The sequence below is a fragment of the Oculina patagonica genome, unplaced genomic scaffold (genome assembly GCF_052425735.1).
Source record: "Oculina patagonica isolate OP01 unplaced genomic scaffold, crgOcupat unplaced80, whole genome shotgun sequence".
Classification (NCBI taxonomy): domain Eukaryota; kingdom Metazoa; phylum Cnidaria; class Anthozoa; order Scleractinia; family Oculinidae; genus Oculina; species Oculina patagonica.
Genome location: NW_027558691.1, coordinates 4,639 through 16,432, shown reverse-complemented (window position 1 = coordinate 16,432; position 11,794 = coordinate 4,639). Strand labels below are relative to the sequence as shown.

General features: G+C 37.8%; 1 long non-coding RNA gene across 1 annotated transcript; it reads left to right on the top strand.

The window, feature by feature from the left end:
* The first annotated feature begins 3,772 nt into the window (after positions 1 to 3,772).
* On the top strand, positions 3,773 to 10,229 carry LOC144641274 (uncharacterized). Its single transcript, XR_013568529.1, has 3 exons — positions 3,773 to 4,456; positions 8,287 to 8,334; positions 9,488 to 10,229. It is a non-coding gene; the product is annotated as an uncharacterized LOC144641274 (long non-coding RNA).
* The last annotated feature ends 1,565 nt before the right edge of the window (positions 10,230 to 11,794 follow it).

Below are 11,794 nucleotides of genomic sequence, written 5' to 3'. Positions count from 1 at the left end.
ACAAAGCGGCAATTCTACCTAATCTCACGTATTGTCATACTGTGTGGCATTTCTGCAAAGCATCTGACACTAGAAAACTAGAAAAGGTACAAGAACGAGCACTACGTGCAGTATATAATAGCAAGACGACATCCTATGAAGAATTATTAAATAAGGCAAAGCTTCCTAGTTTAGTAAATAGACGACTACAAGACATATTGATATTAATGTACAAGGTTAAAAATTTACTGGCACCTAAACACATTTCTGACATATTTTATAAACAATCTAAGAATTATGATTTACGTAGTAGCGATTTTCCAATACCTAGGTTCAACACTGTAAATTATGGTAAACATAGTATTAGGTATTTAGGTCCCTATCTGTGGGGCAAAGTAGATAAAGATCTTCGTAACAAAAAAAGCCTTTTTGAATTCAAAAAAGCAGTTCGGGGCAGTAACATTACTGATGTGTTGGACGGACATTGCAGATGCTACGCTTGCACAATATAATAATGTAACTAATTTTAGTAATCTTGTAATCATTTTTAACTTATTGGAATTTTAAAAACATATCTGTGTCATTTTAACTATCTATCGATATATCTATTTTATAATATTAGTATTTTTATATTTTATATCTATTTATATAATATTAGTGTTTTTATATTTTATATCTATTTATATAATATTAGTATTTTTATATTTGTAAATTAATTTTAGTGTCCCCAATTAGCTCTTTAGCTAAATACCATTGACACTTAAATAAAGTTTATGTATGTATGTATGTATGAAATGAAATTCAAACGGAATGTCCGATACTAATAAAAGAATACTCCGTGTGTAAGTGTTTGACAATAAGCCTGCAGTAGCGATCGTTGCGTTTAACGTGAAATGCTTATATTACTCGTTCACATGGCAACAGAACATAAATACAACAATAACACTGGTGCTCAGTCTCCGTGCGACCTAAAACACGTGACCAGTCTCAGTCGCGTGCAAGAGTGGCCGTAACCATTACGGACTCTCGAAACCATTGCGAGACTTCAAAAACCGTAACCATTGCGACGTTGTCGAAACTATTTCGACACCTCGGAACCATTACGAACCCGAAACCATTACGAGATTCGAAACCATTACGAGTGTCGGAATTTTTTTACGAATGGCGGGCCATAATCTTCGACATTATCGCCAAAGAAATGGACATTGAGACAAGTCAGATGAGGTGTCACGCCGTGCACAGAATGGGTAAATCAACCCAAGGACGGCCTCGACCGATAATTGTGCGTTTCGTCTGCAGGGAAGACAAGGAGAATGTTTTCCGGAATAGAAACCAACTCAAAGAATCCCTCTACTATCGCGACGCCTATATAACCTTGGATTATCCCAGTGAAATTCAGGACGAAAGATCAGTCCTGATCAAAGCGATGCTTAAGGCCCGGGCAAGCGGCAAACAAGCAAAAGTCATCGGAAGAACTCTGAAAATTGAAAACGCTAAATATTCAAACGACAACGTGCCAAAGGAACTACTTGAGTGAGTTTATTAGTTTATTATAATACTATTGGTCTTAATCGTCATTAATTCCGGATAAGGGCGCACTCAGGGTTGCTATAGCCAATGTTGGTTAAGTCTGCTTAGTTAGGAGGATTTCGAAGTTGATGGAAATTGCTTTACTACCTTTCTGAATTGCTCAGGAGAAATCAAAATTCACAAACCCGAAAATGCTAATCACACTTCTTAGTTCTATTGTTATATATGTGTCTAGTCCCTTGTGCCTTTTTTTCTTTATTGTATGCATACTTATTTATATTGTTTGGTCTTTACGCACTCAATTTCACGACTTTTTTTTCTCTAAGTTTACTTATTCAATGATAATAATATAGATGTAGGGTTAATATCTCTCAATGTGAGAGGATTACGCGAGTATAGGAAATCTAAAAAGATATTCAACTGGGTGGCAAAACACGGTGGAAATCGAGGAATCGCATTTCTTCAAGAGACTCATTCGACTATTGATATTGAGACGGAATGGTCCCAAAGATATAAAGGCGAAATAATCATGTCTCATGGAACGTCGAATAGTAAAGGTGTCGCTATTTTATTTGGTGAACAACTAGACTATAGCATCGTTAAGAAAATTATTGACCAAAATGGCAGATTTATCCTCGCTTTGTGCCTGTTGCAAGGCAATTCCTTTCTACTAATAAATTCTTACGCACCCAATGATGAAAAAAATCAAGTATCGCTTTTGTTAGAGATATGCGAAGTAATCAACAACCTTGACTGCCCAGTAGATACCTCTTTTATCTGGGGTGGCGACTTCAACTTTATCTTCGATATAGAGCTGGAAGCAAGCGGTGGGAATCCAAAATTAAAAACTCGCTCGATCGAAGCTATTCGGGAAATCATGCTAGATCTGGATCTGTGCGATATATGGAGGGTCAGAAACCCGGACGCCAAAAAATTCACCTGGAGCGGCAAAGGGCAAGGACGAAGCAGCTCCTTAAACATAACCATATATAGGCGTTTAGATTATTTCTTAATTTCTGACGAACTTCAATCATATGTCGAACAAGTAGATATCATTCCGGCCCCGTCCACCGATCATTCTGCGATTACTTTGCGTATTAAATCATTGCCCGGGGTTAAAAACGGTCCATCATTTTGGAAATTCAACAACTCTCTCATTAACGATAGCAACTATATTGGAGAAATGAAAAATGTAATAAACAACTGCAAAGTAAAAATGGATTCTGAAGGAATTGTAAATCCTCAGCTGCGATGGGACTTGTTGAAATATGAAATTCGCAAATCAACAATAACATTCTCAAAAGCACGTGCAAAAACATTCAGGAATGAATACCGAGATATCGAGGAAAAGATTAAGAAAATCGAAAGCTTTAACGGGTGGGAACATGACCCTGTTAAAACCGCCGAGCACGACAAATTAAAAAAGTCTTTGGAAGATAAAAGCAATTACATCACGGAAGGAATAATCATAAGATCCAAAGTGAACTGGTATGAGCAGGGTGAAAAAAATACAAAATATTTTTTATCACTGGAAAAGCGTAATAAGGCCAAAACGCACCTGAGAAAGCTATTAACGGAAAATAGTCAAGAAATCACAGAACCAAAAGAAATTCTTAACAACATCGAACATTTCTACAGCGAGCTCTATTCGCGGAAAAACATTAAGACCCACGAGGATTGTTTAGATTTCATGAGGAGAATCGATTCCCCCACTTTAACCGCTGAGGAGAAAGCATCATGCGAAGGTTACTTAACAGTTAACGAATGTTTTAACGCCCTAAAACAATTAGGGTCGTCTAAAACACCTGGCATGGACGGGCTTACGAAGGAATTTTATCTCGCGTTTTGGGATGTGTTAAATGCCGAACTAATTAAATGCCTCAACAGCGCCTTTGACGATGGAACATTGAGCACCTCCCAACAACAGGTAGTGATTACACTGTTAGAGAAAACAGGCAAAGACAAAAGACTTTTATCTTCTTGGCGCCCAATTAGTCTTATTAATGTAGATACCAAAATTTGCAGCAAGGTGCTAAGTAACCGAATGAGCAAAGTCTTAACAAAACTTGTCGACGCCGACCAGGCAGCGTTTATCAAAGGTAGAAATATCGAGGACTCTATTCGTCTCATCGACGACATTATGGATTTCACAATGAAAAACGATGAATCGGTTATACTTTCCGCAGCCGACTTCGAGAAAGCTTTCGATAGTATTGAACATAATTTTATTCTTGCGTCTCTGACGCATTTTGGTTTCGGTGATGACTTCATAGCGGAGCTCCACGCGCCGAAGGCGCGTAGCGTAGCTCCATTGGTAACATGCGGGTACAAGGGAACAGACAGGGCAAATGGTATCCTATCGAACCGAGAAATTTTGGTTGTCGCGTACGTACGTCCGTCCGTACGCACGGATTAGGCCTGGGAACGAGCTAGGCTCCGGTGGCAACCCGCGTCTTTTGGCGGGAAAAATCATTACTATCAAGGCCTTAGCAAAAAAGTTTTTTAAAAACGATTTCTACTCAGCTAAGCTTTATATAGTAGGAAGTTTTAAACGCGAGGAAAAAAAATTCATTCTTAGCTCTTGTTGACAATGTTAGAATTACATGAAGGGGAGACTAACTTGAGGAAGTCCGCTGTGTGAAAAGTCAGGAAACAATCTCACAGCATGCCGATTTAATCTCGTAGCATGCCGATTTACCAAGCGTACGCATGAGTTCACTACTAAGCATGAAGACTCCTCGATTGAAAAGCACACGAAGAACTCAGTTTTAAAGACAGTTTATTACAGATACATTATTTCTGGATATATTCCTCGTTTCACCCGCGATGACAACCATAGTTAGTAGAGGAGTGAAGATTGTGGCCGATCGAAATGGAAAATCTTCCAAGCTTCTTGGTGAGTTTGAAGCAAAGACGGTCAAAGACAACATTCCTTTACGAAAACAAGGTGAGCTATTGATGTTCATTTTTTAACAGATTAGAAAAGTCTTTGGTATTTAGATTAACCAGCATTCAACCTAATACACTGTACATCATTTTTAAACGAAGCTGGGTTCTAGCTCTCAGTCGTGTACCGGTATGTCAAACAAGGACATAGACTTAATGAACTGAAATTCGTTTTGTCTTAAACACTAGTTGTATTCAAAGCATACCTTACTTCTGGTTTTTCCTATCCGCGTTAATTTGTTTATTCTGTAGTTAAATCACCGAAGAAGGAAGAACACACCACTTTTAAACGTTGGAAAGAGTACAGAACAAGTAGAGAACAAAATTTACATGAAAATTTGTAAGAATGTGGTCGAGTCAGATGCAATACAGGATGGGGCCCAGTTCTTGGCCACTATAGACGTAAACTAGTATTTCTTTTCTCAGAATAACCAAAGAAACTTGAAATTTCTCCCAGAGCTTTCTACATTATTCAGCTTTTTGGTGTAAAGCTATCGACCGGTTAATAATTAATTATCCCGAACAATAATAAAAATAAAATCTCCTATTGTGGGCCCAGTTCTCGGCCACCAAAAAGCTTATGCGTAATTTCCGTATAAAAAGGCTCAATTAATTTTCACAGTCATAAAATCACTCTGTAAACTTATTTATGTTATGCACCTATCAATGGTTTGCCCCAGGATGGGGGGGCGGGCAACCCACGGGAACTTGACATTGTGAAGATCTCCCAGGGTAGGGATTTTGACATCTAAAATGGTCTGCTGGGTTAGAAATTTAAGAGGAGATATGGGAAATTTGACATTCACTAGGTGCCCAGGGGTGGGGAATTCGACTCTGGATTCCAAAAAATTTCAAATTCCCCGGGGGTCACCCGCCCCCCCCATCCTGGGGCAAACCATTGATAGGTGCATTATATCGATTGCAAAATATTTTTATGAGGCTTTTTGCAGGTTCTTGCAAAACCGCAGAATTGTGTTGTGTGACCAATGCATTTAGATGGTTTACTTTGCAGTGGAAGGGTCTTGAAAGAGTTAGGTGTTGTAGAAATAATAAACAAGACAAGAGTTAGCTCAAAACTTAGAGATTTAATTGAACTTTATTTTTAAAACATTTCTTTCTTTTATTCTGGCTGCAGTAGATGAAATTATATTAAAAACCAAGCACTAAGCTGTGATAGCGAGCAGGGTGGCAGAGAACTGGCAAATACGCAAAAGTCGCACGGAAAAATTCCGAAAAAAATTAAGACCAACAAAATACAAAGAATCAACGAAAAGTTAACTTAAGCAGAAAGCTGAATTATTTTACGTTTCACATGCAAAAAAATTAGCTCTTTTGGTTGGGGCTTTCGGATAAAATACGAATTTAACTGCATCCAAGAATTTCAAGGAGCCGTAAACAAACAAGATTTCGGGAAAACAAATTAACCTACCTCCGTGTAAACTCGACTTGTGAGCTTTCTATAGCGTGTTGAAGGATCAAACTAACGATACTTAGAGCACAAGAATCAGTCTATCGCAAATGTAAATCTATCGCTGGATGTAAATAACTTTTTGTTTTAATTCAACTGAGACGTGAAAAAACGCGTTGAACACAAAGTGGCCGAGAACTGGACCCGGCCGAGAACTGGGCCCCATACTGTATAGGGGACATTGCTAGCTGAGAGTCTTAGCGAAATATAGTTTCTCCATGACCTCTGTTATTTTTCACTGAGAACTTTGCGTAGTCTTCCTTATTTTAGTTTTTATATTTTTATCATATGAATATTATGAGTGAAAACGTTTTGTGAAAGTTTTGTATTTCTTATCTGATTTTACAGCCTTTCTCAGAATAAATAAATTAGTTTCTTCATATTTTTATAACTTACCGTATTTAATTGATTAAACGCCTCCCTCGAATGAGCGCTACATATTAGAACAGAAATATTAATAAACGTCGCCCTCAAATAAACGCTGCATCATGATGATGCAGCATTCATTCGAATAACAGACTCGGAAAGCAAATGCAGTAATAATCAAGCTTGAGCAGGCCAAAAAAAATATTTTTCTTGATTGTAACAAGGTTTTAAGGTATTGAAATTAACTTTTCAGGCATGCACTAAAACATGTTTCTGTTTTTTTTTTTTTTAATTTAAATGTTCAGTTACTATACTATTGTTTACAAGAAATAAATTGAATTTTAAATGAACGCCACCCTCGTATAAACGCTTTCCTCTAATAAACGCCGCACTCGAATCACGAAAAATTAAATAAACGCCGTGGCGTTTAATCGAATAAATATGGTACATAAAAGAATATAGCACAGATTCTAAAATGTTATGCGAAAGATCATGAAATTTTCTTAAGTTATAACTGTTACAACCAAGCTGATCCTGAAGTTATAATGTAGGATAAGGGCTTGGAAAAAAATAAATTCCAGATTGCCCTGTGGTTAACAAGCAGCTCTCAAATTTTGCTTGCCTAGGACTGTGCATGATTATGTTTCTTAGGGCCTGTTTACATGGAGGGAGGGTGCCCCGGCTAACCGAGTTACCCGGCTAGAAGGGATGAAACATAGCCCGCCTTTACATGCAGAATTCACAGCCCTTCTACCCGAGATGAGACAGCGTCATTGAAGCGTGTCACGGCGTGGGAAGACATTGTAGCTCCAAATGATTGAAGAAAAGTATGACTTTTTACTGAATAATCAAGGCTTTTCGTCTTCAAACCTATTTTAATTTGATGTGCAAGTTCTCAGAAATTTACTGTGTTCATTTGTGGCGAAATTAAATCGAAATTCAACAGTATTTGGCTGTCAAATTGAAATTAAATTTGTTGTGTCGTGAATTAGGATAATCATTCTCACGAAAATTTCGAATTAATTAGCTGTTGCTCAAAGAAATATTTTCCAGCCAACCGATAAAAGTAATAAAACTAATTTTGATCAAATAGCACTGTTTGGGTCCAGAATTTATACATTTTATGCCATTTACTTCAAATTTAGTTCAAAAACACGCGCGAAAACTTATCCCGGCAAGCCGGGATAGCTCGGTCATAACCGTTTACATGGCAAAAAGCTGTCCCGCCTAGAAGGGTGCCCCGGGCAAGTAGACCGAGTGCCCCGGCAAGGCGGGTTACCCTTCTAGCATGTAAAGGCTTCAATACGTTTTCTTAAGAAATGTATGAAAAGTTGGCTCGCCCAGGGTAGCTCGGTTAGCCGGGTAACTCGGTTAGCCGGGGCACCCGCCTTCCATGTAAACAGGCCCTTAGTAAACTTGTGACTGTATAATTTACATGTAGATTACATGTAGACGACTTGCCTGGGCCTTTTAACCTAAATTACGCAAACAGGCACGAAAAATTAATTGCTTGACAGAAAAATCTACTTGCCCCAGATAATCAGAGGGTACTTTTTTAGCCCTGTGGCTATGAGCATTGCTTTCTGGAAGGTTGCACATGACTCGTACAATTCTTTAAGCCTTTCAAAGTTTTCCAACTTAAAGCAGTGACTAAATCAAATATTTTTGCCAATTTTTTTTCTACAAGAGAAGTAGGATTAGTTTTTGATCGTGAAAAAAATAAGTTCAAAATGGGCCTGTCTGCGATGACTCGAGGATTATATAATTAAAAGTAAATAATACATACATGTATTATTTATTTACATGTACAACAATTTTTTTGAGGTCAATTTCAGTGAGAAGTATTTATGGAGGGTGTAAGATGCAGTTTGAAGTTATCATTTATTTTGGTAAATCTGTTGTCTTTCTAAAACTTGCTGTTAGGATTTCCATTCTTTTTGCCAGGATGCGAGTTAAGAATTTTACAGGTTTTTGATATGTATAAATTTTGTTTTCAGTGCAGGGAAAACAGTCAAGGGGTGCAGTTAGTGAAATTGGTGATGCAGGTAATCATTACATAAGTGTCAGCTTATACCTTTCTTTAGCTAGATATTAAAGAAGCTCCATGACACATTAGTGCATACATACATACATAAACTTTATTTAAGTGTCAATGGTATTTAGCTAAAGAGCTAATTGGGGACACAATGAAACTTGAAACATGAAACTTGTTTTTCAAGTGTAAAACTTTTGGGTGTGAAAAATGGTATGCGTTTTAACCCCTTGGTAAGTTTACATTGTATATTTCCCTAAAATCCTCGTTCAATTGAGGAATTTAATATACACAATTTATATGTAACAGCACATGTACATAAAATGTTTTTATTGTTCAAGTAAAATGTTTTCGTTGTTCATACAATGCACCCCCTCCCCCACCGTGGAGGAGGGGTATGAGGGCAAAGAACCAACAAGATCTGCTACCTGACCCGACAAAATACCGGAATACTTGTAATGATTTTGTGGGAGAAGTGCAAATTGACCTGTTGTGTTTGAATTCCTTTTGTTAATACCTTAATTAAACCTTAATAGCTAATAAGCTCAAGCCCTAACTTAACATAAATTGTCTTGTTGTGGTACCAGGCAAATGTAGAAATAGAACTTAAACTCAGCTGAAATTTTACGTGAACACAAAGACTTAGTAAAATTTTAGAGCTGTTTAGGCCAGAAAAGCCAGCTGGGCTTGTTGATGAACCAGCTAAGTGTTTTCTTAGCTACATCCCTGATAAAAGTTTTAGGGAGAATATGTAAGCTTTCCTGGACTTAATCACAGTACTTTCAACAGCACCTGTCAGAGATAAATAATTATAAGAGTCTCAAAAGACACATCATTTTGTAGGGAACTCTTGAATTAAGCCGGTGTTTCACACCCCAAAACATTCATCAAAGCCTCGCCATGTGCCGGGTCTTTTTGATAGCACTATTAGTGTCTTCAGTAGGTAAAAAAAGGTTTTGCTGACACACTCACTCTGAAAGGACTTTTTGGTTCTAAACATTCATGTATCCCCCAACACATTCCCTGGCCCATGCAAAAATTGGAAAAATAACTCTCTTTTTTATGTATCTGTATAATGTTCTGAATAAATTCAATTAAAATTATAAATATTCATTTGATGTCAATGATCGTCAACAAAATGGTATCTGTTATTTTCCCTTTTTCAGGGTTAACACGAGTAGCAGAATTTCCACAGAGAGTTGCAGACACAGAGAGAGAGAGATAAATGAACAATCAGAATATATTATTTCTTCATTGCATGTACAACTAATACTTATGTACTCTGTGTGAAATACAATTTATGTGGTCAGGTGTAATTTTAAAGTTAATGAAATAGAGCCAGATAAGGCTCATCCATGTACGTATTTCTTAAGGGATCTCTGACAACACAATATAAAAATCATCCGGCTACCCAAACATTTGTGGGAGGTTTGGTGACCTAATGGTTATTGTGCTGGACTCCGGATCGAGCGGTCCGGGTTCGAGACCTGGCCCGGGCACTACGTTGCGTTCTTAGGCAAGACACTTTACTCTCATAGTTCTTCTCTTCACCCAGGTGTATAAATGGGTACCGGCTTATTTACTGCTGGGGGAGGGGGGGGTTAACCCTGCGATGGACTAGCATCCCATCCAGGGGGAGTAGAAATACTCCTAGCCGCTTAATAATGCTGCAGAAACCTGGTTACGCTCCAGCCTGATGAGCCACTTGGCTCAACAGCAGGCTTTACCTACCCAAACATTTAATTCCCAGTGCCCACACTGTGACGAACATCATGATAATGAGATACACAGTTCATCAATCTCTAAATTAATCTCACATGTTGCAATACAATAATAACTGATAAAATATATGTTGTTCATAGGTAAATTTTTACTTCACCAAAACCGAACTCAGTCATTAAATAATAAAACATTAAACACAGCTGTTTTGTTTTGTGGGTGCGTCTCACAGATTAGTTATTTGTTGTTATTTATGGTATCGGGAAATAATACTGTCACTGTTCCAATAGGGCCCCCGTTTGAGGGGGGGGGTGGGACAAGCTACATGCAAAACTTTCCAGTTGTATGCTATGTACAGCTATAACATACCAGTTATGGTGGGTGTATGGATATTTTCTAGAGCAACGCTTTCTTTGTTCTAGTTTCTCTTTGAGAGTTTATATACCTTTGGGTGGTTATGCACAAACTGCTAGATGATCATCCTCTTTTGATTGATCAACTATTTTTACTTTTATTTGGTGCTGTTGTTCATGGTGAAAAACAATACATAATATATATAAAGAAAATAACACGAATAAAAAATCATTCTAAAAAAAATGTAAAGGGCATATAACCGGGGAGCTCCGCTTTTAGGCTTGCCTAAATCTATATATTAAAATGGATCGGTGTATTACTCCGCGGTAACCGCGCGTGTGTACTGAACAATGGCTTCGCGACAAATCTTTTCAACATTGCAAGAGGAACCAAACAAGGGGACCCAATCTCTCCCTACCTTTTTATTCTTGTGATAGAAGTTCTAGCGTCATTAATTCGCCAGAATAGGCAGATTGAAGGAATTTGGATCGGCGAGAAACAAAAAAAGCTCGAGCTATTCGCCGACGATAGCACATTTTTTCTGAAAGACATAGCTTCCCTTAATGTGGTTCTAAAATCAATCCAGGAATTTTATTCATTCTCCTCTCTTAAGATAAACACCACTAAATCCGAAGCTGGCTGGATAGGCAGCAGTAAACTAGATGTGCAGCCTACCGACGATGATGGCATAAAATGGATCGATCTTTACGAGAGAGGCATAAAAATTCTGGGTATTAACTTTTCGTATAACGACACCTTTTTTCGAGAGCAAAATCTAGATCGAATTTTCGAAAGCTTTAAAACAGTTCTAAACATCTGGAAAATGCGTAGTCTGACGCTCTTTGGTAAATCGACAATAATTAAATCGCTTGCTCTGCCTAAATTGTTGTATGTATGTTCCAAGATTTTTGTACCAGACTACTTCATAAGCAAAGTCAAAAACGTAATAACAGACTTTATTTGGAACGGTAAAAAGCCAAAAATCAAATACGACACCTTAATAGGTAATTACGATAACGGAGGAATTAGTTTACCCGACTTTGAGTCACAAATCAAAGCAAACAGAGTCAAATGGGCTCTTAACCTCCTAGACGAAAACTATGTTAAAGCCTGGAAGAGTTTCCCTATGCAGCATTTAGCGTCTATAGGAGGAACGAAGGCGATAGGAACAAACTTCGATAAGGAAAGGATTCCGAAAGGTCTGTCGTATTTCTACAAGAGTGTTTTAGTCAGCTGGGCTGAATACAATGACGAAGAAGTCGTTACCCCGGAACACATCGCAAATCAAGTACTCTGGAATAATAAATATATCAAAGTAAACAAAAAATCGGTCTTTTTTCCCCAACTGGCTTCAAGAGGTATCTTCAGGGTTAAAGACTTATATAACGAAAGGAACGAAA